The 19691-nt window shown below is 38.8% G+C and overlaps 1 protein-coding gene across 1 annotated transcript in view; it reads left to right on the top strand.

The window, feature by feature from the left end:
- Window positions 1–19691, top strand: part of LOC111594604 — a 63948-nt gene that overhangs the window by 4308 nt on the left and 39949 nt on the right. The gene's annotated exons all lie outside the window — the stretch shown is intronic.

Raw genomic sequence — 19691 nt, forward strand, 5'->3', positions numbered from 1 at the left:
TCTATCAATGGCTGCTTGATATCGATAAATATCTATCAGTAACTACTTGATACTACTTTTAGTATTTAACATTGATCGATAAGTATTGACATTGTATTAAGTCGATTTGATAATATATATCGATAGATATCGATAATTATTGATAGTTTAACTTTAGTTTTCTAAGTAGAGCTCAGAAAGAGTTATCTAGATAGATTCTCGCTCTCTACCACTCTATCTCTCACTCCCATCCTCTCTCCCTCTCTTCGTCTTTCGCTCTCCCTCTCTCCCTCTCTCCCTCCCTCTCTTTCTCTCTCTCTCTCTCTCTCTCTCTTTTATATACAAATCAGCAATATCTCTCAAACTATTCCGCGTTTTCTCTCCCCAGCTCTTTTATTATCTTAATTGCTAGTTAAGATTTATCTTTTAGTTATCTACAGCCACTCATCCTGGCAAAAAGAGAGGACAAAGCGTCCACTCCAACTGCTCTATTATGCCGTCTAGCATTAAATTGCTAAGTTGCCGCAGTTTGCGTCTAATGGATTTGCCTTTGAGTCTTTTGAAATTCTTTCAACTGCCCTGGCAAATAGTCATAAACATATATTATCTGTTGGGTCGCAGACAAAAACCGCATGATTGCAATTCTTTCTTTGCAGTTTGCAACTGCTATTCGCGCATTTTGAGTTATGAATGCTGCCACACATTGTTGCAACTGGCTTTTGGGCTTGTTGTAATTGCGCACAATTGTTGGCAAAACACACTCACTCACACACAGCTAGGCACGTATTCATATGCCACATTTGTGTATCTCGCATTCTCATGCTTTTCACACACTCTGAGGCATATTTTTTTTGCCAATTGCAATTTTGAATTTGCCGCAAGCGAACCTCGCGCCGCGTCGCTCGCTAACTGAAATTATGTTGCCGCAAATGTGTGAATTGTTAATGTGTTTGTTTTTGTTTATTTTTTGCTTAGCCAGTTTTGCCAGTTGGGCCGTTTTCATGCACTATTGCCATTGCCGGTTTTTCAAGTTTTTCATGTTGCAATTTTCACCAAATTCCATCCAAGTGTGTGTGAGTGTGTGTGTGTGCGCTTGAGTAGTTTTATTAATATTTACCTGCCAACAACAGCAACAACATGTGTGTGCCCCACAGCAGCAGCCAGCGCTGAGAACTATCTAAATCCATAAGAACCAACAGGCGCACATGCATCCATCAGATACTTTTTTGGTTTCTCATTCTGCGGAGAAACAGCCGTTAGACATGTTTGGCCACAGCGCACGACTGACAGCTGCTTCGGTGATCTTGGCGACCCGTGGCATGCCCATTTAAGTGCCACCAAATGCAGTTGCTTGTCGCACAGCGCTTGGCACAAGCCAACAACAAATTGTAAACAATGTGCGAGCGAGCTCGAATTTCCATTTCGTTGAAGTGTCGCGCGGCTCAATGATAAAATGTTACTCATACTATGTTAAATTGATTTTTATATAATTAAGCCACACACACACAAGCATTGGTTGCCATGGCAATTGTTTTTTGTTTCGTTTTTTGGTGGGCGTGTCGCATGCGACAATTGCATTTCCGGCATCACGCAAACTTCCAGCGGTCTCTCGGCCCACGCTCTTGAACTCTTCAATTGCTCTGCTATTGAAATTGTTTCTTTTCAGTTGCTGTTGTATTTGTATGTTTCTGCACTGGGCAGGTGCTGCTTCATTCAGTCGTCGCCGTTGGGTGCCCACGCTGCGTGCCTCGAACTGCTTGCTCATGTTGTTGGCCTCATCGGGCAGCTGTCGGCGTCGATCAGTTCGAATTGATTGTGCTCTCTTTCTACACCATTCTTTCGCACTCTCTCTCTCTCTCCCTTTCTCTTTGTTCCGCCGAACAAATTGGTGGTTGGTTAGCCATTTGTTTGGTAATGCACTTGTGCCAGGAACTACCTGTTCCTGGTAAGCTTACATCATTTGAAATTTGAAATAAAAAATATGATCATTAACGACAGCTGTTCTCGTTTTACTTGCCCCTCTTTGCGCTTCTCATGAATATGACTAGCAAAAATGTTGACATAGTAACAGCTGCTATTAATTTACTTATCGCTTGAGTGTCTTTCATCGACTTAAATGAAATGCTTTGACTAAATTGCAAACTGATATAAATTTATCTTTGCGAGATCTTTTCCCGCTTTGGCGCCTCCCTTGGCGCCTCTCAAAAAGCCGAAATTAAATGCATTTCTGCAACTGCGAGTGATAGCTGTAATCTTAGAGCTTGCCTGACAATCTCTATTTGCTTTGGTGCCTCTCTTTGCGCTTCTCATAAATTCGACCTCAACAAGTAACATTTAAATTCGGCCCGCTTATTGGATCCCTGAGTTACGAACTCATTTTTTCAGTGCACTTTTATGCTGGCGGCGCACAAAAGTTTTTCATAATTTATTGTATTTTCTTTTGGCTGCTGCCGGTGCTTTCATAACGGCACAACGCTCGAAAGTCAAAATGCGAAAGGAATGTAGAGAACGCTGAGGAAAAACTAAAATTGCACAAAACGATAAAAGGAAAAATGCAACACAAAACCTTTTCCACGTGCACATTTCTCTTATTTTTGCAGTCTGCTTCTGCTTCTTAATGTGTTTTATGCGTTTTGCCATTTTTATAATTGAGTTGGCAGTTGAGAGCGCTGGAGCGGGCCAGGGCTAGAGTTTGGATAAAGCTATAAAGTGCACTATATATATAGAGCAGGCATGAAGTGGAAGAGGGAGTGCCGCAGTTGTAGTCGCTGCTGGTTCTGGTTCTGGATTTTGTGGCTGAAGTTGCAGTTGCAGTTGCAATTGCATTTACAGCAGACGCGCTGCAGTTGGAGTGTGCGCTCATGTGCACTGAATTGCGAACACTGAAAAAATTCTGCACTGAAATGCGATATTATAAATATACATATATATATATATGCTTGAAGTGAGTACATTATATGTGCCGCAATTGACAGTAGAAAGTTGTAGGAAATGTGATAAGCCACTCTCCACTACTCTGCATTTTCAAGGTAGACTGATTTTTATGATTGATATTTTTGCAAACTAAACTTGGGTCACGTTTATCATAGCTCCACATGTGATTAGATAATACTCGGCGTATATAAAGTTTGAAGTGAAATGAGCTCAGTTTCACTTAATTTTTATGCCATTTGTTGACGCAGTTTTGTAAGCTTATTGCGCTGAGAGCTTCGAATTATGCATTCAAGTATATATTTAATTTTTTACTGAGCAGCGAGACACTTCACTTCATTTTGCTCAACAGGCAAGGCCAGTTTTTATAATATATTTTTATATTTATTTGTTTATATATTTTTTTAATGCAGCGTACTATTAAGTCGCTTTAGTTGACATTACTTTCATGTTATATATAGCTTTGCGCATTTTTCTAATAATTATTTTTTACTGTAACGAATGACATTTTGACTAGCAGCTGCATTGAAATGCAATCGCAATAAGAGAGCTCTGGCTCCAGCTCTAGGTGCACACACAAAAAGCCATCATCAGCAGCAGCATCACCATCATCATCGGCCGTATCGTCATCATCATCTACAGTGTGGTCCCTAATGAATGCTTCCGTCAACTTTTGCTCCAGTTGTGTGTGCGCGCGCGCGTTATTTGTTTTTTTTTTCTGCCTCTTTATCCAACTGGACCGCGTTTAAAAACGCATTTAGTTTTTCACGCCAGCGTCTTTAAAGCGATTTGCTTACAGCTCGGCTTAGTTAATAACTCAATTTGTCCTTTAACGGGCTTTTGTGTTGGCCAAACGTAATTGAGGTAAGACCGTTCTATGGCATTGCGTAACCGCTGTCAACTTAAATAAGCCACCTGGGCGACGCTGTCGGCTGTCGGCTGTCTACTGTATGCTGTCTGGTAGCCCCAAATGGGCCGTTAGACATGGTGCTTAAAGTTCATTTACTTTTCGAAGAAAAACCCTATAGAAAAACCCGGAAAGAACACCACGCTGAAACTGAGCAAAGCGCAAAATGTCATTTATAGTTTCTTTTAATTCTTCGTTTCGTCGTTTTTGTTTCTCTGTTTGTTTTCTAGTTTATTTTTTATTTTTTGGTTTTCTTTTCTTTTTTTTTTTTCGATTTTGTTTTCATATTTTGCCAGACCATTTCATTTTGAAAACGCTTCGTTTGTCGTTTTTGTTGTCTAGTGCTTTTTCATACAGGCGGGCTCAAAAATCCAAGCTTGGCCTAAAAAGTGCTTATTAAATTTAATGACAGCACGTTTGCTTGCGAAAAGCGTTTCGACTTCACTTCTTTTTTTTTCCTGAGCCTCAACTTATAGTTTTTTTATATACTTTTTTCCGCTTTATTGTGGGCCGCAGCGCATTGGGAGCAGAGGCCATAATGGCACAGTCTTCACATTTAATTACGTGGCACGGCTTCGGCTTTTTATTGAGTCGGCGACCCTCCAAATGAACGCATAGTTCATCAAATTGTTGCACAGCTTCAACTGTAATTGTTGCTAATTCAACGCTTTTCTCAAATTTGTAACTCTTTGAATGAGTTTTGTTGGTCTTTTTTTATAAAGAGTATACTAGCAGACGAAATGAAACCGGACATTAAATTTAATTGATTGAAAATCTTTTTTTTTTAAATATATTTTTCAATTATTTTCAAGTGCTTAAAAAATTTTTTTTTTGTTAGACAATTTATTTATATTAGGAAATTAAAGGAATATTTGTATATCATATTATATCCTTGACTACCCAACTTTACACTTATAAAACTTAGTCTTAGTCTGAACTTTTTGCCTTTAAATTTTGCTCTTTTGAGTTTCATGCGCTGTGAGCAATCAAAATCATTTATTTCACTAAATTTCAAAATCATTTATTTTCAAGTCTAAATTAAATTTGCTAAGGACAAACCAACATTTTGCACTCTAACTATTATAGTTTTCGAGTGATGCTAAAAAAATTGATGAGTCAATATTTGAAGTCTCAAATGGGCTAGCAGAAGCTGCCATTTGCCTATTATCTAACTCTTACCTATTACCCGTTCAAAACAATCTTAATAAGCGCACCGATCTAGCCAATTAGTCTAAAGGAAATGCGATAATAGTGGAGGTAACTTTCAGTTAAATCTTGGCTCATTTCAAAGTGTCGTCGGCTGCAGTTTTGCATAAATTAGCCTTTCATAATTGTGAACAACAATGGCGCCTGCAGCTTGCCATTTCAGCCAGTTAGTAGGCAGTGAAAGTAATTTAAAAATTTAAATTAATGCTCTCAGCGGGCGGCAGAAGAGGGCCCTTTGAACATTCAGACCTCGGGGGTTATGTGCCGGTAATTTGCAATTTCCCTGCAAAAAAAAAAATAAAATAAAATAAAGAAAGCAAGAAAACCGCGAAGACCCAGTCAGAGATATGGCTGACTTGGTTATTATTCAACTATTCAACTGGTTTCTTAGTATGCCAGAGATGCATTACACTCGGACTCCCTGTCTATGGCTGGGGGTTTTTTATAGAGCGCGCTCGTTGAACTTCAAATTGCGCGAGCAACCAAAAAGAAATGAAATTCACTTTCAGTACAGTGTTCGCTGGCAGTTAATGAACTGCAGCGTCGAAGAGCAACAGGAAGTGGGCTTTGTAACATTAGCACAGTGGTGTCTATTAAGCAAAAACTATGCTAATTTCTTAAGTTCGTTTCCCAGCTTTATGAAATGAATTCATTTCACGGAAGATCTCGTCGGGCCGAGCAGACGTTTCTGAGTTGCTGTCAAGATTTGTTTGCGTGCCCACAAATTGTTGTCTGTTATTCACACAATTACAGAGAGACAGACAGACAGACCAACAGTTGGCATTTGCATTTGTTTCGACGTTTGCCCGCTCGGTAGGCAGTCGAGCATTGCTTCCACCACCTGTTAACAATTAAGAGACGATCCCTTGAGCCCTGCAATGCAGTTGCCTGCTTGAGACACCAACCCACCCCCTAGATAGCCGGGCTAATTAACTTTCTTTTGACATTCGTTATAGGAGGCAACGGCTCAGTTTCGTTTTTCCAATTAGCATTTCCAAATAAAACGCAAAGTGGACAATGTTGTAGATCGGAGCCCAAACAGAAATGAAGCAACTTCTTTGATCATAAATTATTCAAAACCTGCGCGGCCGTTGCCTTTGTTTGTTTTCCATGTGACGAGGCCAAAAACTAAGCCCTGTGGGAATGTCTTCGAAGTAGTCATAAAAATAACAGTTGAACGGAGCGGAAATCAACACTAAGACGCGGCCCTTGGAGCTTACCAGGCGCCCATTCGAGTGGCATCTAGTTGTGTAAACATTGACTTTGTATCTTTCTCTAAGACAAACGCTTCAGAGTTCAGTTTGTAGATGTGACGATTGAAGCCGAAATTGAGCTAGAGCGGTCAGGTGTAAGCCCATGTTTATGTTGGCCCAAATAGTCAACTCAATTGGGTTAATATGCGATTTAGTTGAAGAATACAGTCATTGGCATGACTAAAGAAACTAATAAGAGCTGGAAGTTGTGATTCTTAGCTCAAGTTTTATTTAAAGCAGCAGAAAGTCTCTAGTTAAAGAGATTCAACCAGATCAAGAGAACCCATTTACAGCTTCCTTTTGCTAATTCTTATCGATTTTTCCTATCAGTTTAACCTGCATTTCCTGCCCCTGGGCCATGGTGTTGCTCCCATTCGCTAGTCGCGCTACTTGCCACTTGCAACTTGTTGAAACGAGAGTAAAATGTGCCAATTTTATACATGTTGTAAATGCAATTTATATGGATCTAAAGAACAAGCAAACAAGAGACACGGCCACTTCATCACGCAGCGCTGGCCAAGCGTGAGGCGAATGCAGTTGAATGCGTGTCTTCTACTTGTTATACCCTAAGTAGTTTGAAAGTTCTTAAGAGGGTATATTTGTGGCATGCGAATTTATGTTATATGAAGCTGAAACCTGAAGGTTCCAGCTTGAATCTGTCAGCATAGCTACTTTCTGCTCTTATTCTTTATTTTTCTTAGGCAGCTGGACAGAAAAGATTTGACAGAAAAGATTTTCTCCTGTCATTTTAATATACTCTAATAACTGAAGACGTCAAATTATTCAGCTGTATTTCTATTAATTTCTAGTTTGCTTATCAAGCTTTCTCAGCTATTAATTCTTATATCTGCTCACAGCAATTTTACACTTAACTTTTCTCGAATACTTCAAGGATTATAAGATTAAAGATTGAAGTTTTCATATTTTCTCTTCTACTGCATAAAATATATATAGACTTCCTTTCAGCTGCCATAGTTAATCAGTAAAAATTGACTGTAGATTGCTTTATGCACACTAGACTTTAAGTTTTGCTAAAATAAAAAATATACTAGATCAGCCTTGTATATCAAGCTGGAGTAGACAGTATCTGCTCGTCAGGCATTCTTGGGTACAGAATTTGTACGTGTTTTCGTTATTTTTCTTGTTGCTGCGAGTGCAACAAAGCGGCAACAGTCCGCAGCAAGCACCATCCGTTCAGCTCGTTGCAGTCGCGGCTGCATCTATTGTTCTGGCAGCTCGTGCTTGTGCCAGATTAATGCGCCGAGTAGCAGACAACCAGCCAGCAGCCAGCCAGGCAGGCAAACTCAGGCGAGGCAGCAGCAGCAGCAGCAGCAGCAGCTGGCCCACAGGTGTCGATTTCAATTTAAGACGGATGTTCGGTTTAATTGCAAGTATGGTCATTTATAATTCATAGAGCGGCGCATGAGCCCCTATTCGTCCTCGGTACTGTCAGCATCTCAGGTTGCCGCCAAATGCCGTTGAACTTGGGGGTTAACCTTTGAGGCTGAGGCGCAGCGGGGCGAGTTGGCTGAAAATCAATCGCTTGGTCAATGGAAATTGAAAGGCATCGTCTTGTTAACGGTTCAGTGGCCGCAATTGCCATTGCACTTGACACTGCACCGCAACTGGCCTCCTTGCAACATTTCGCAGCTGGATTACTTATTGCTGCTGCTTGGCCGCTTGAATGGGACTTTCACTGCAGCTGCAGCGGGCCAACACGTCGTATGCTTGATCGAAAGCGTGAAGCCAAAGTTTAATTGAATCTGTTCGGACAACAAAACACACACACACACAAATATACACACACACACACATTCAGGCATACGCAGTAGCCGCTTGTAATTGGCAACTTTCAAACTTGGCCATTTCTTGAAGTCATTTGAAAGTTATTGAACAACAGTTGGTAACTTTGCCCCAACATAACAAAGGTATCTAATCGAAAGTTGAGCATTTTGAGTTGCTTATGATATATATTATATTTGTATATAATATTTAAAGATTAGCTAAGCATCAAAATTTGATCTTTATATCTCTTAAGCTTACCAAGTTCTAAGGACAAAAGGCCAAAGAAGCTTCTGAGTTGAATAGCTAAAAGCCAACATATAATATTTTAATAATCTAGCCTCTAGTCAAACTGGCTTAAGCAACTCTTTGTCAGCATTTATCTACAGGGTATTGACAACTTTGTTCTGCCTGTTTGCTGAGGCCACAAACTTTGAGTTGACTTCGCAGCTGCGACAAAATCAATAAGAAACGCACCTTAGCCACGCACGGCGGTCGTGTCTCTAAATTGAGGGCGTGGCATGCTGGTTGTGTTGTCGCCATGAAATTGGGTCAACAAAAAATGTGTACAATTATGTAGTGTTGCACGACGCCCATAAAATGCAGCTCTATCGACCAGGTCGAAAGCATTTATTTTTTTTTCGTTGGGCTTTAAGCGAGCGAAAACCAAACTCGTTTGATGTAACTGAGATTTGGGTGCCGTTTGCAACACAGCTAACAACGGGTTTTGGGCGCCCAGCATACACGCACGCACACACACAATGGACCCTTGAGCACATATGACACACACACAGCATGTGGCTGGCTGGCTGGCTGGCTGCGACTTTCCCATTTGCAGAGATTTTCATTTTCACATTTCACATTGGGATATTTCAATATGCAAACGAATGAAATTCGTCTCGTCTGGTTTGCACAGCACCAAATGGGATTTGGGCTTATGAATATTGACAGCCACACACAACTCTTCCTCTTATAGCAAATAATGTGCTCCCTCACTCTCCCTCATATATATATATATATATATATATATAGTCTATTGTGCGTTGCTTTGGGGCTGCTGCCATGACAAATCATTGCTGCAATTGCAGGGCCGCAAGTTTGATCGATTTGCTGCAGTTACAAATGCCGCTCGTTGCCCTCTACCCGCCGCCCTCTGGCTTTCAACAAATTGTAACTGTTGCGGTTAGTTTGCCCTTCGACCCGTTGACGCGGCTTGCAGCGCTCCAATGGGCACACATAAAGCTGGGGGCAGGGCGTGTCGCTTGGTTAAATGTCGGAAGCATTTTGTGTGAGGGGGGAAATGTCGCTCGTCGCTTTTCATTATTAAGTTGTGTGTGTGTGTGTGTGTGTGTGTGTGTGGCAGTTGCTGTTATTTGATTTGAAAAGCGGCTGATACATCTAGCGATGGCCCCTTGGCATCCGATTGCCCCAGATTTGTGGGCGAGTGTTGATATTTTTGAAATGTGTTATTGTCGCTTATCAGCTTTGGCATAGTTTTCGCTGCGCGTTGATAATGCTGCATGCATCGCATGTTGCAATCAGCTCTGACAGAAATGTGCTGCAGATTGCTAAATAGCTAAATGGCTAAATGGCCAACAGAGCTAAAGCATCTAGTCAACCAGCTGCTGCTGTTGGCCAATTTGTTAGGCAAATTGCCGGCAATTCTCGCTGGCGCCGCTACCAACTGAAGTGGGTGTCCGTGTTCGTGTCCCAGTCCCCAGATCGCATGACAAATGACTGCCACAGCAAGTGGCAGCAACTTCAGATGCCCACTCAATTCCACTTGGAGTTTTATCTAGCTGCGCTGCTTGTGCTCATCCGCTTTTACTTTTTAAGTAGCCATGTTTTCTCAGCTATTAAGCAATGCATTTCTTTTCTGTATACCCTGCTTGAGTGGGAGTCAACTGAATGACTGAGATGATTGTCGAGCATAGCTGTTGCAGAAGTAATGCATTGCATATAGACTGTTGGATAGAGCTAGAGCTTTAAGTTTTCCAGGGTTTGAATGTTAGCTATCCTCTACTTATTGGCTGTAGCTGCCTTGTAGAAGTATGTTATTTATATACCTTGTAATTGCCAGTCATAGCTGCTGCTATAACTTAAAATAACATGCATTTGATTTAATGTTATTCTGTTGTAGGATCATAACTTTGTGTTCAGAGACTGTTATAAAGATGTAAAGCGGTAAAAATGGTGCCAAATATGATTAACAATAAAAGAAAAGACCTTTTGCTACCTGGTCTGATTTCAAAATTGTCGTTTAGTTAAAGAAATCTATAGATAAAACTTATCTAAAGCTTATATATGCTCAGCTATCTTACAAAAATAGAGCAGTTAGCTTCAACTTCTAAGTCAAATAGTTATTCACGCTTTCAGCTCTTAACAAGTTAAAGTTTAACAAGTTAAATGAATACAAATATTTGGAATACATTCAATATTATATAACTGGTATATCTCTTAAGAAATAAAAATTCTAGAGTATATGCTAGTCGATCATTGTATTTACAACTGCAGCTGTGCAAAGTTTTGTGTAAAATTTGGACTTTTATTACATTTTCTTTGGGGATTTGGCCTGATGATTTGTCACTGGCATTTGTTGAGCTTCATTTACTTGAGTGCAACGTGATTTTGGTGACTTTCGCGTATTTAAGAGACACACAGAGAGAGAGAGAGAGAGAGAGGGGAGGTGCGCAAATTGGTGTCTGGCAGAAGAAAAATGCTGATTACTAGCGAATAATAATGGCTTATTATAAAGTTGTTTTTTTTGCTGTTGTTGTCGACATTAGCGTAACTCAAAGCTGGGACAAAATGCGCTGATCAAGCATTAAACTGCTTAATGAAGCGTGGCGCATGACTATAACGGACCTGCTATGAGAAACTGTTGACTCAGTGCGACCAGCAGACTGGTTCGGGCCCGCAGACTGAGCCCCTGGTCGATCAGCAAATGAATTGCGACACTTCAGTTGCACGAACTGCGCGACGATCATTAAAATCGATCAGCGGATCGAAGCGAAGCCCGGCTGCAGGTGCAAAGCCAACTAGATTGTGCAAGAGCTGGCGGTGCAAAAAAGCAGACACAAAAAAAAAAAAATAAAATTAAACTAGTAAAGGCAGCAAAACTGCAAAAAAAAGAATAGAAAACATTGAGCTAGATCGTGGCTGGGACGTCAAATGCCAGCGCATTACGTATGCGCCACGTTGTGCGCTCATTGAAATGGAAAGCGAACGGCTCATGGCACAGCATGCGACACATTCACAATATTCTGAGCGAACACACAAAAAGCAACCTAATTGCAAATGCAAAAAATTCTATAAAACACCAACAACAACAATAAATCTACAACTGTTCGTTTGGCACTCGGCGGCGCGACCAAGTTGCCGGCATTTTGCGAGTGTTACGCGACTTTGAGCGCTCTAATTGTGCGCTTGTTTAGTTTATACACATGTATATAGCAACAACAACAACAACAACTAGTGTAGCAGCAGCAACAGCACAGATAACAACAACAGAGGGCGACATGCAACAGCGCACAGGCGTTGAACGTTTAGCAGCGCTAATAAAAATAACTGAAAAAAACAGGGTATAAAAAATGATAAGAAAACTTAGGCTAGACGAAATTGAAATACTCTAACAAGGAGTAGTTCTATGAGACAGTTGAACTTTCTAGTATCTAGTATCTAGTATCTAGTATCTAGTATCTAGTATCTAGTATCTAGTATCTAGTATCTAGTATCTAGTATCTAGTATCTAGTATCTAGTATCTAGTATCTAGTATCTAGTATCTAGTATCTAGTATCTAGTATCTAGTACTAGTATCTAGTATCTAGTATCTAGTATCTAGTATCTAGTATCTAGTATCTAGTATCTAGTATCTAGTATCTAGTATCTAGTATCTAGTATCTAGTATCTAGTATCTAGTATCTAGTATCTAGTATCTAGTATCTAGTATCTAGTACTAGTACTAGTATCTAGTATCTAGTATCTAGTATCTAGTATCTAGTATCTAGTATCTAGTATCTAGTATCTAGTATCTAGTATCTAGTATCTAGTATCTAGTATCTAGTATCTAGTATCTAGTATCTAGTATCTAGTATCTAGTATCTAGTATCTAGTATCTAGTATCTAGTATCTATTCTATCTAATCATCTAGTATCTAGTATCTAGTATCTAGTATCTAGTATCTAGTATCTAGTATCTAGTATCTAGTATCTAGTATCTAGTATCTAGTATCTAGTATCTAGTATCTAGTATCTAGTATCTAGTATCTAGTATCTAGTATCTAGTATCTAGTATCTAGTATCTAGTATCTAGTATCTAGTATCTAGTATCTAGTATCTAGTATCTAGTATCTAGTATCTAGTATCTAGTATCTAGTATCTAGTATCTAGTATCTAGTATCTAGTATCTAGTATCTAGTATCTAGTATCTAGTATCTAGTATCTAGTATCTAGTATCTAGTATCTAGTATCTAGTATCTAGTATCTAGTATCTAGTATCTAGTATCTAGTATCTAGTATCTAGTATCTAGTATCTAGTATCTAGTATCTAGTATCTAGTATCTAGTATCTAGTATCTAGTATCTAGTATCTAGTATCTAGTATCTAGTATCTAGTATCTAGTATCTAGTATCTAGTATCTAGTATCTAGTATCTAGTATCTAGTATCTAGTATCTAGTATCTAGTATCTAGTATCTAGTATCTAGTATCTAGTATCTAGTATCTAGTATCTAGTATCTAGTATCTAGTATCTAGTATCTAGTATCTAGTATCTAGTATCTAGTATCTAGTATCTAGTATCTAGTATCTAGTATCTAGTATCTAGTATCTAGTATCTAGTATCTAGTATCTAGTATCTAGTATCTAGTATCTAGTATCTAGTATCTAGTATCTAGTATCTAGTATCTAGTATCTAGTATCTAGTATCTAGTATCTAGTATCTAGTATCTAGTATCTAGTATCTAGTATCTAGTATCTAGTATCTAGTATCTAGTATCTAGTATCTAGTATCTAGTATCTAGTATCTAGTATCTAGTATCTAGTATCTAGAATCTAGTATCTAGTATCTAGTATCTAGAATCTAGTATCTAGTATCTAGTATCTAGTATCTAGTATCTAGTATCTAGTATCTAGTATCTAGTATCTAGTATCTAGTATCTAGTATCTAGTATCTAGTATCTAGTATCTAGTATCTAGTATCTAGTATCTAGTATCTAGTATCTAGTATCTAGTATCTAGTATCTAGTATCTAGTATCTAGTATCTAGTATCTAGTATCTAGTATCTAGTATCTAGTATCTAGTATCTAGTATCTAGTATCTAGTATCTAGTATCTAGTATCTAGTATCTAGTATCTAGTATCTAGTATCTAGTATCTAGTATCTAGTATCTAGTATCTAGTATCTAGTATCTAGTATCTAGTATCTAGTATCTAGTATCTAGTATCTAGTATCTAGTATCTAGTATCTAGTATCTAGTATCTAGTATCTAGTATCTAGTATCTAGTATCTAGTATCTAGTATCTAGTATCTAGTATCTAGTATCTAGAATCTAGTATCTAGTATCTAGAATCTAGAATCTAGTATCTAGTATCTAGTATCTAGTATCTAGTATCTAGTATCTAGTATCTAGTATCTAGTATCTAGTATCTAGTATCTAGTATCTAGTATCTAGTATCTAGTATCTAGTATCTAGTATCTAGTATCTAGTATCTAGTATCTAGTATCTAGTATCTAGTATCTAGTATCTAGTATCTAGTATCTAGTATCTAGTATCTAGAATCTAGAATCTAGTATCTAGTATCTAGAATCTAGAATCTAGTATCTAGTATCTAGAATCTAGTATCTAGAATCTAGTATCTAGTATCTAGTATCTAGTATCTAGTATCTAGTATCTAGTATCTAGTATCTAGTATCTAGTATCTAGTATCTAGTATCTAGTATCTAGTATCTAGTATCTAGTATCTAGTATCTAGTATCTAGTATCTAGTATCTAGTATCTAGTATCTAGTATCTAGTATCTAGTATCTAGTATCTAGTATCTAGTATCTAGTATCTAGTATCTAGTATCTAGTATCTAGTATCTAGTATCTAGTATCTAGTATCTAGTATCTAGTATCTAGTATCTAGTATCTAGTATCTAGTATCTAGTATCTAGTATCTAGTATCTAGTATCTAGTATCTAGTATCTAGTATCTAGTATCTAGTATCTAGTATCTAGTATCTAGAATCTAGAATCTAGTATCTAGTATCTAGAATCTAGAATCTAGTATCTAGTATCTAGAATCTAGAATCTAGTATCTAGTATCTAGTATCTAGAATCTAGTATCTAGTATCTAGAATCTAGTATCTAGTATCTAGTATCTAGTATCTAGTATCTAGTATCTAGTATCTAGTATCTAGTATCTAGTATCTAGTATCTAGTATCTAGTATATAGTATCTAGTATCTAGTATCTAGTATCTAGTATCTAGTATCTAGTATCTAGTATCTAGTATCTAGTATCTAGTATCTAGTATCTAGTATCTAGTATCTAGTATCTAGTATCTACTAACTAGGATACATCTGTATCTTGCCTAAACTTCTTTTGATTTAAATACATTCCAAACTGAATTGCAGATTTTCATTTGGTGTTTTAATACCCTGTTATCTTAAGCTATTTCTACACATAAAACTTTGCAAATATTATAAAACATCTGTATTGTTTTGATTCAATAAGAATTAGAACACATGTGTAAATAGAAAACGAGATCATAGTAAGAATAAAAAACCATCTAAATATACCACAAATATATACATATAAATGTATATAATTGTATGAAAGTGAAGAGTAATTGCGTCATTTGTGGGCATTCATGACAAAGCAAACAATGCATAGTCCATATCCAATTAGTATAGAGTATCAAAACAATGGCAAACAAAACGAAAAGTAAAATCATGTGGCTGCAGCTACATGTGTAGTTAGTATTTTTTATTTTACTTTTTTTTGCTGTTAAGTGGAGTGGAAATGCGTAGGAAATTATGATATAATCATGGACAGAGAATGGGCGTAAATGTATTTGGGAATGCATATATGTACGATGTGCATATCGTATGCATGGGTAGGCAAATGGAGCTAATTTTCAAGATCAAGTTCAAGTTTAGCAACTGCATGATTTATGCCACAATGCAGTTGAGTTTTGTGGCAGGTAGCACGACAACGTTGCTTGATGGGAAACTCGGCAATGGCATTTTCACAAAAGTGCCAGCAATTGCCAGCAGACAGGGGCAGCGAAAATAAAGAGACAAAAACCTTGATGTGCTTGGCAATTTGCCAAAGAGGAGCAGCAAAATAAGAAGAAGAAGAAGAAGAAGAGAAAAATAGTGTGTCTAGCGGCTGAAATCACCTTTTGACCCACATCGGGCACAACAATTCGAGACATTGTGATTGTGCATAATGTGAAAATGATGTTGCTGCTGCTGCTGATTGATGCACGATTGAGGAAGAAGAAGAAGAGACCAAACTAGCGACAAATCAATCGTGTGTTTGTGGCTTGCATCTTGCGGCAATGCGAACGGAAGTCAACCGCACAAATCGAACAATTTACTGTTGATTGCCGCTAGCCTAATGCTAGTTTCTTTATACATATATATATATATATAGATATAGTATAGCTATATTTGTGGCTCGGAAAATGTCAAATGTGAAAACGTTTGCGGTTTTGCTGGCGTTTTTCTCTAACGGAACGTGACTTTGGCATTTTGCAGAGCTTTAAATGCAGCTTTAACTGTGTCAGTTGCTGTGTGAGAGACAAAGTGGTTCGGTGGTTGGGTGGTTGGGTGGCGGCAGAGCTATGAGCTGCTTGCTGAAGCATATTTTACGCATAGTTAAACACAAGTGCAAAGCGTCGCATAAACACACAAAGCACACACACTCACACACACCTAGCTCAGGCACTTAATTATGCATTAGGCTGCACTGAGACCTGGCTGCAACTAGCAGCTACAACGCAGTTCAATGAACTCGCTGTTAAAAGGATGTGCACAGTTTTGGGGCGTGTTCGCACACATGTTGACCTGGTCTTTGGCCCATCTTCATTAGGGGCCAACAACAATCAATTGCCACCTTAAAACGACCGTCGCGTGGTACCAGCCAAGTAATTGGCGAAATGTACATTTTAGCGTTCAACCTGAATGTGGCATGCCAATGGAGCGTGGCATGCAGTCAAAAAAGGAGAAGCAGGAGGTGGAGGAGGCATGGCCACACTTGAGTGCATCACGGACAGCGGGTGGGCTGTTGCCAGCAATTGATGTGCCTAAGCCACGCATGTGTGGCCAGTTTTGTGTGTTTGGCATTCAATTGAATTTATGGCCGTTGTGTGTGTGTGTGTGTGTGTGTGTGTGTGTGCGTGCGTGTGCAAGCTGCTAGCCAAATTTATATTGCCTACATTTGAGGGCAGGCAACTGGGCTGTGCCTGCAATTGATTTTGTTTTGCTTTTGAACTGCTGCTGCTGTGGCTGCTGCCCGCACATGTCCACATCGAGCAACAACATTGTCTCTGTCAGTAGATGGCCCTCGAGACAGCACGCTCCGTTGCACACACACAGACAGCCAGTGTGCCGGCTTGCACGAGCGCCTTGTTTATTGAATTTGGGAGCCTTTATGCGCTGCCACAGCCCGGTGGCACGGCAACCAACCACCGCAGCCCGGCCAGCCACTCACTGCAATTGAGGATGTAATTTTTGCATGTCTCCGGCATTAAATTTGCGCCTAGTTGCAACTCTTTGCTGCTGCAATTAGGTCTATGACATTCCGCTCTAAATCTCCTGCACACTTTGCTAATTGTTTTCAATTGCACACACACACACACACACGCACACACATGCAAAAAATGTAATTGCTCTTTGATGAGGCTTAGGCCCCCGGCTAATTAGCTGTTTGAGCTCATGGCAAATGTTTCAATTGCAAAATTGTTTGCCCTAATTGCCTTAATGCTAACTGCTGACCAAATTAGTTGATTGCTATTAGACTCGTTAAGTGGGATTATTGCTTATGCAAAAATCCATGCTGCATGGTCACTTTATGATGACACCCAGCTTATGCATTCCACTGCAAAGCTGTGAGATTTAGAGAATATTAAAACTAACTTTAGATTCATTTTGGCTTGGTTATTTATGAGCTTTGCTTAGTCCTGCTTGAATTTCGTTTCTTTAAGCCTTAATGTTAAGAACTTGAACTTCATATATCAGCTTATTAAGTCTTACCTCCATTGCCACTTCATGGATCGATTCGTATACAAATAAATCCTAGACTAGCAATTCTTTGACAAGTCTCTTAGCTATGCCATTACCACCTCAATTTCTACTCTATTATTATTAAGTTATTTCTCCAACTTCTAATGGTCATTTCCTTTGCTATTGATTCATTTATGCAAAATGTTGCTCTTGCTCTTCGTGGCCTGCCCAGCTATGGTCACTTTCCCGCACTCAATTTTCACTAGTTACGCAGAGCAACGCAAACTGAACACAAAGTAGGTGCGAGTAAATGCAGTTCTATTGAAACGTTTGCCTCCGTTTCTATTGTGTGCTCTGCATATGGAATCTGATTCCGCACCCAATACCCAATACCAATTCCCGATGCCGAAGCAACTTCATGTGCGCTGCGGCACCATTGAAGACGCGTGTTTTGTCGTTTCGGCCTGTTGGGCTGCACGTGACTTGTGTGAACAATATTCGTTGCCCTGCCCCCTACCCAGTGCCTGGGGCGTGGCAGGGAGGGGGGGGCTTGTGGTGCTGGCATTGTTTTGCATTTGCGTGCAACGATTTGTGTGCAGCCTTTGCCTTATACCTACTCGATGTTGTTGTTGGCTGTTGGCTGTTGGCTGTTGGCTGTTATAGGCTTTTAATTGACATACGCGTCTCTTACACGATTTCTCAGTTGACTTAGCCCCAAGCCTAGCTCAGCTGCATACTAATATCTTTTTGCTCTCACTCACACTAACTTTCATCTCTCTCTCTCTCTCTCTCTCTTGCAGCTTGTCATGATGCCTGAGCGCCTAAATTTATTGGCCACACATTGATTTCCATATCGCTTGTGTATCTGGCCCCTTAAGGTGAGTTGACTTGACTTATTGGCCTGCTAAGTTTAGATAATTGCTCTCGCATGCGCACCAAATGTTAATTAGCGCCAACAGCAACAACAACAACAGCAACACCATCACCAACATCCGGACTGCTGTTGTAGATTGTAGATATTAACACAGATTTTATGGCCTTGCACGCGGCGCACGCATCGCACGAAAGCCCCGCGCGTCAATATAAAATCGCCTTAAACCATTCACCAAGCAGCACTCAAAGCTATTTTCATTAGCTAAGCGTTGGGCTGAGTACAGCGATTCGATTGCAGCGCTGAGCTTTGGCCCCAGGAGGTGGCGGCAGCAGCAACAACTACAACAAGCAACAGAGACCAGAAAGTCTGACTGAATTATGCCCTTTATATTAGAGAACAAAGCACACAAGTTACCTATTGACTCACAGAAAAATTAAGTTTTAAAAGTAGTTTTTATCTAAACATTATAAATTAGACGTGGACATAAGATTTTTTAAAAAATATTTACTGGCAAAATGCAAAACTCAATTTTGTTTTATCTTAACAAAGAGAAAAGACTGTTTAATAAAAAGAAAGTTGTAGGAATATAGCAAGGATGATATAGAAAATGTTAAACATTAATAATGAATGCGAAGGCTGCTCTATTCTATCCTATTATATGCTTAAAAAGCAACAACATGACTGAGCAGCAATAGCTCGTTTAAAAATTATTACAATCATTATTATTATTAATATAATTGTATGTAATTATTTGGCTACAAATGTATAAGAAATGCGATGCCATCCATATGCATATCAAAGTGGATATAAGGATTCTATAAGACGTCAAAGTATAAATTATCATATCGTGTGTGAAATGCTTGCCCAATGACATATTTAATACAACAGAAAGTTCAATAGGTCAAAGCATATAAATATATGTATCTATTACATAAGTAGATCAACAAGCAAATGCACAGTGACTAAACAGAGAAAGGCGGCTTATTTAATCTAATAAATTCGTGCTGTCCTTTGCTAAAATTACTTAAGCCTGATGCTATTAACTGTCTTGAAAGCATTATTAGAAAATTACGTAGTTTACTAAGTATTCTTAGAGGTTCCACCTATAAAAAAATAACACAGAGACACGTTCAACAATATATAATATATTTATAGATAAATATTATAAATATAAATATGTATATAGAATATACGAATTGAAGTGAAAGCAAACCCAACTGATTCAAGTGCGCAAATGTACCTCATTATGCCCGCCCACACATTTTTAATGCATACAGGGTATAACAGGCGCAACAACAACAACTAAATTAGCCGCTTTGATTATGTATGTATATGTAAGCTGTGCAGTTTTTATGCTGCCGGTGTTTCTGCTGGTTGCTTGGACGAAATTAGAAAGAAAAGCTCTTTTTCTCTAATGCATAAACACAAGATAAATACACGTTTACACTTACAAGCAGTCACACACACACACACACACACACGCAGTCAAAGAAACATGCTCAACTGTAGTTAAAGCTTACTTTGAGCGAAAATGAACAGTTAAAAATAACA

Source organism: Drosophila hydei, unplaced genomic scaffold, assembly GCF_003285905.1.
Source record: "Drosophila hydei strain 15085-1641.00,03,60 unplaced genomic scaffold, DhydRS2 tig00008119-arrow-pilon, whole genome shotgun sequence".
NCBI classification, from domain to species: Eukaryota; Metazoa; Arthropoda; class Insecta; order Diptera; family Drosophilidae; genus Drosophila; species Drosophila hydei.